Source organism: Montipora foliosa, chromosome 10 (assembly GCF_036669935.1).
Source record: "Montipora foliosa isolate CH-2021 chromosome 10, ASM3666993v2, whole genome shotgun sequence".
In the NCBI taxonomy this organism is placed as follows: Eukaryota; Metazoa; Cnidaria; class Anthozoa; order Scleractinia; family Acroporidae; genus Montipora; species Montipora foliosa.
In genome coordinates this window covers 3,661,701-3,667,700 of record NC_090878.1, presented here as the reverse complement: position 1 = coordinate 3,667,700, position 6,000 = coordinate 3,661,701, and positions in this window count along the sequence as shown.

The following is a 6,000-nucleotide window of genomic DNA, read 5'->3' as shown; positions in this document are numbered from 1 at the left end:
GCAAACAGGTTCTTCATAATTTCGGAATGTACATCGTGTGTCAGACGTCGTCGCCGGTTATTTTCTCGTGGAGCTTTTTCAAACTGTAGTTGTCGTTGAAAACGCCTTTCCAGATTGTCACCAACAGCACGCAGTTTCGTCGCAACCTGACCACATCTCGAGCATTTGCTTTTGGCAAAGTCATCTTGCGAGTTTGAATTCTTTCCATTTGTAAAGACCATTTTTTAATTGGTTCTATAAGAAAAAAAGTATTCACAATTACTGAAGGACTGAATAAATTTAACGATAGTCATTTATCTGTTCGCGTGAAATTGAACGAGGCTGTTGGGACTGTTTTAAGTCAAATCCGTGTTCAATTCAATTCAGTAACTTCATCACAACACACGGCAGTTGAATTTCGCCTAAGAAAAACGCGTTTCTGTCGTGGTACAACACTTCGTGAAAAAAGTGACTAACGCAGCTCATTCGAACAATCGTGAGTAACACTATACTATGAAGTGACTTTTCCTCGTCTTATAAAACTGAGAAGATTCTATTTTTTTTCTCTTTTTGTTTTTTGCTTTCATTGGATCGCAGTCCTCTCACTTATACATGTATTTTGAAAGCTAGCCAGGCCAAGACGCATGTCAGAGCCATGAAGAACTTCGAATAACTTTCCCCAGTCTTTTCAATTATTTAACTCAAGGTCAAATCATCACGTGGTTCTCGTGCGCTTTTAAAGACCATGGACTCTCGCCTTTTCTAATTTCACGCTATGCGATCAAAAACGTGATTCTATTTCCAATCTTTGCGCAAACTAAAATTTCTATTTCAGCTACATTCTTCATTCCTACAATATCTGAGAGGCTATTTGTATGCTGACCCGTTTAAAACTATAAGTGTCAACGCATGTTGCCTTGCCTGCGATTTACAAATTTTAGTTTTTATAGGTTTGTGGACTTTTACTACAATTAATCCCACAGAAAATGCCACTGGTTAAATCGGGGAATCTCAAAGCTTCAAAATTGGTACCTTTTAAGTTTCACTTTTTGACGACATTAAAAAAATTCAATAAAAAATGAAAACAAATAAACTGATTTAAAACGAATCAACGATTTTCACGTAAATCGCCTTGTCTCTTTGTTGAACCTGGTTTTGACTATTTTTATGAAACACAGAAAAGGAGTTTATGAACTGAGTTGGACTTAGCACCACGTGACAGTTTCTTGAAAGTCTCATTGCAGACGATGAATTAGCAAAGTTAATGAACTTTTAAATATGGAACTGTGATTCTCAATTCCATTTCTTTGTGTCGGCTAAGTTATCAGACCCGACGTTCATTTCTTTTTAGAGTCGGCAGTGCAAACTAAGACGTTGTACCGTTTTGTCGACGAGGTTTCAACTCGGAAAATTTGGATGATTTTAATGTACTAGACGAGTTTTGATTTGCCGGCTAGTTCACGTTGAGAATCCGACGAGTTAAATTTTGTTTTGTAAACAACTCACCTGTCAGTCTGTCGCTCACTTGAAATTTTTTTAGAGTCAAAGCAGGTTAAGTGGCTTCAAAATTGTATAACGTGAATGGCAAATAAAATTTCGTGTTTGCCACTTACTTGTACAGTGGAATCAAGGTCGTAAATGCGTTCCATACCAAGGCCACCTCACTGTTATTACGTAAGACTGAAATGTTAAACTCAACTTATATCCTCTCTCCCTCCTCTCCCCTACCTCCGATGACCCCTCCCTGAATGACGCCTTTTTCAGATGCTCACGGACGATGGTCAGGGGGGCGCGGGTTGCACATATTATTGCTGGTGAAAGTGACCCTAGGGATACTAATAACACGTGCGTTATTTCGCGTGTTTGCCCTTGTTGGGTCTTTTAGACACCCGGAAGTCAAGGTCATATCAAAATAAAATTGTCTAGCTGCGGCTAACCTCACAGACAGTGATTGTCTCGCGCCACTATACCCTCTTTTAAAAAGTTCAACGAGGCCGGAGAAACAAATCGCACGCGCTACGCTGTATTACTTTAATGCCTGCCACGCGAACTCTCAACGTCTTCATTCGTTGTCCATGACGACGTTAAAGTACTTAAGGAATTCTAACATTTCTTATTTCCTTTGTACTGATTGCAACGACCGAAGGCCCCAATTCATGACATTGTATGAGATTGTATAAGTCTTTCGAAAAATCCCCATTGTGGTGAGTCAAAAATCCGTTCTGTTCTGGAGTCAGCTTTAAAGATCTGAATGGGTATTAAAGATCGAACGGATGCACTTTAATGCCACGCTTAGTCCATCTGTGTTTCCCAACAAAGTGTTTCAAAGGGCATTTAAATATTTATATAGAAGATTCGCTATCTTAATATCACATCACCGTGAGACTGGCATTGCTTGAAACTAGACTAAATTATTTCCAATTTATTCTAAAAAAGACATTGCCAAAAACTTGACTTTTTTCCGCCATATTTAGCTTTCTCGTTAAAATTCAAGTGATCTATATTATTATTAGAAGCACATTTTAACGTTCGTGACCGTCTGACATAGGTTTAAGGGATTAATGCATTAAACACGCGTGATAAAACCACAAAACCCCTTCATTGTGCCCCGTGGGAATTTTGCATTACGCAAGCTAAAAGATTGTATCAAAACTGTGACATTGCAAATCATAGCCCACTCAACCACGAAGGTAAAGGAGGTGAAGATGAAGATTCGGAATTTGGACTGTAGGCGACTGAAGGACTGCGGTCAGCATTCCTTTATTTAGACTTCGCGCAGTCCAAGTTCGCCGCTGAGTTTGTCGAAAAAATGGCCGCGCCAAATCTGGATCCAAGAGAAAGCAGCGAACTTGAGGAGGATTTAGCTCCTCCTCGAATCTAGATCTCGCGTGGCCATTGTTTCTCGCGCCTGACGTGTTCCCCTCGCGCTCAAATAACTAGGCGGTGTAAGAGGGCCTGCTCTAAGTCTATAGCTATCCTTTATTTCGCTTCATGATTCTAATTAACAGCAATGCAATTCAAGAGTATGTACTCAAGCACCAAGGCCTGGAATCCAGTGTTCAAAGTTTATACAAGCTAATACAAGGATAACTAAAAAAATGATTTCAGTTTATGAAGCATAAAAATGTTTCTTCTTTCTTTGTTTTTTCTTTCTTAGAGAATTTTCTTAGGTGCTCTCAAGTTATGACTGACGAAACTATTTTTTGCCATAAACCAAAAATTGCTATTACAATAGCTTTTTTTTTCAATAGACTAGATTGAAATCCTGCTTAACTTTAAATACGCCAAGCTAAATAACTGGGTTAAAAGCGTGTAAGTACGAAATACCTCAACTTTTATTTAGTTTTTAAACTGAACTCGAACAATTTATACTAATGGCAAAACACAGCCAAAGAAAAAAATTGAAAATGACACTAAGTAGACAAGAAATATTTTACTCTCTATAAATATCTCATATATTTCTGAAAGTATGGGTGGTGTCTAGGGACACAGATTTTTTTTTTTTTAATTTATTTAACATAACAGAAGTTTACGTTGCACAAGATACATATAAAAAAAAGAAAACAAATACAACTAATTATCTGACATGCAAGCCAAAACAGGATGTAATAGGCAGCTAATCGCATACTGACACGCACGAGAACTGAGTGATTAATCAAAGAGGGCGATTAAAATAAATTAAATCATGTAAATTTCTCAACCTTGTATTTAAAATTAATCTTATTAACAAATTCAGACAAAATAATCGAGCTATCTTTTAGCTTGTTTGAATAGATGTAATACATCATGTATAAAAAAAGTATAGTTAAACTTTCTCACAGCCCCATGCCCAGCAAGGCATTGCTTAAACTAGTGTCTAGTGGACACAGATAACAATGCTGTAATGTACAATTGATTGTGGACAAACGAGATGCGAGATCTTTCGTTTTCGCCCACCAACATGGCGATGATGACGTAACGTGAAGACCACCTATTCATTAGTTATTCAGTTCGAATAGAAAAAATAGCTCAAATAAATTTTCGGCTAGCATCCCAAAAGAGCAACAAATTTAATTAATTTACATTCTTGTTCTTGTGAAAACGCTATCCAATCAGACACCAAGGAAAGCAATATTCGGCCTCTGATTAGAAAGTCTGTAGGAATGAAAGAATTGCCTGGTAGAATTTATTAAAAGTGGTCCCAATGATATTGCTTGAATCCTCGCTGAAAATCAAAACTAATGGAAAGTGCTTTTTTTCGAATTAGTTCTAGACAATGTAGGAATCTCGTGATTTACGATTGATCTAAACGCAATTTATTTTCGGAAATATGGGAGGACTTGTGACTTTCATGTGTGGTCTACAATGTCTTTATTATTGCTGTAAAACGTGAATAAGTCAAAGATGTATTATCAAAAAAATAAAATACTGGGATAATACTGGGACACGGGTCTATCACACTTTTGTTGGGTGAAAATCAAATTTCTAGGGAAAAAAAGAAATTATTATGAGGTAGAGCGCTTGATATATAGGTAATGAAAATCTAGGCAAAAGTGGCAATTTTTTTCTGAAGGGAAGCTCTGACTATTTCTGCAACACTTCGGCTTCCTTTTGTTACCACGTTTCTTTGAATAATGGAGAAATTTCTCGAATATTTGGATGGTGAATTTAGGCTGTTTGGAGCCACGGTCATGTGTTAGTGACGTGTAATTCCTCTGGTGACGCTCTAATTAGATTCATATCCTTCTGTTGACACTAAGCCCACAAGGAGTATATGTACTAAATTGCTGAATCGACCTTTCTGAAGGAAAAACAACTAAAGGTTAATTGTTTTCCGCTTTTAATCACTTGAAACATTAATTGTTTTCGAGCACATATTTGAATCCACAACTTTTTCTTTCCCAGTATTAGACCACTTTCGATATATTAAAATTCAGTCCTAAACAAAAGACATCATCTCGAGTCTCTGGGGAGTAAACTCATACAAATCCTTATATTTCTTCCCCAGAGCCTCGAGATGATGCCTTTTGTGTAGGAGTGAATTTTAATATATCGAAAGTGGTCTATTCAAGAATATTCCCATCCACACGTAGCGTATTGAAATCGAATTTGCCGTCCACCCACGAGTATCCGGATTCACTCTAGTACTCAGGACTCCTCAAGGGAACAGAGTTAACAGAGCATGCGCCATGAAGCGCGCGAATATTTTCTCGGCAGCCATCTTGAGAATTATTTCACGGTAACGATCTGCAGGGGCCCGTTTCTCGAAAGTCCCGAAACTTTACGGGCCATGTTCAGGTGTCACAATTCCCTTTGTATCTCAAGAACGGAGAGGATTTAAGTCGTCAAACTTCACAGACATGTTTCTTTTCGGTAGCCTCGCAGCTCCTACAAGGTCTCACCTGATTGGAGACCACCCTTGAGGTTTAACAAAAGAACAAATAACAGAAACAATGGCCCTTTTGTTTTAGGCCTAGGGTAACAGAAACAATGGCCCTTTTGTTTTAGGCCTAGTGTCCATTGTTTCTGTTATTTGTTCTTTTGTTAAACCTCAAGGGTGGTCTCCAATCAGGTGAGACCTTGTAAGAGCTGCGAGGTGACCCTTTCTTTTAGTTACCACGAAAACATGTTAAAAGATCGGCATTCCAAAACAAGCGGTTGTCAGTTTCACAAATGGCTTTCGTGCCCGAAAAGTTTTCGGGACTTTCGAGAAACGGTCCGTTGGCCCGGGTTGCTCGAAGCATTGTTAGTGCTAAACCAGCGTTAAATACCATGGAAACCTATTGGTTTTGATACATCTTAACAAACGGTTAGCGCTAACCGGGCTTCGAGCAACCGGCCTCTGGGTTCGATCTCAGTGTTACTTCATCTGGATTAAAAAAATTCCGGATTTAGCGTCCACGCGGTTCCGGATTCATAGCGGATTAAAAAATATCCACTCTGGAGAGCATATTCAAAAAGTTCGGGATTCACCAGCGAATTCGCGGGATACGTGTGGACGAGCCCTTAGTGTAATCCTTCTGTTGAATACAAAAAAGTGCT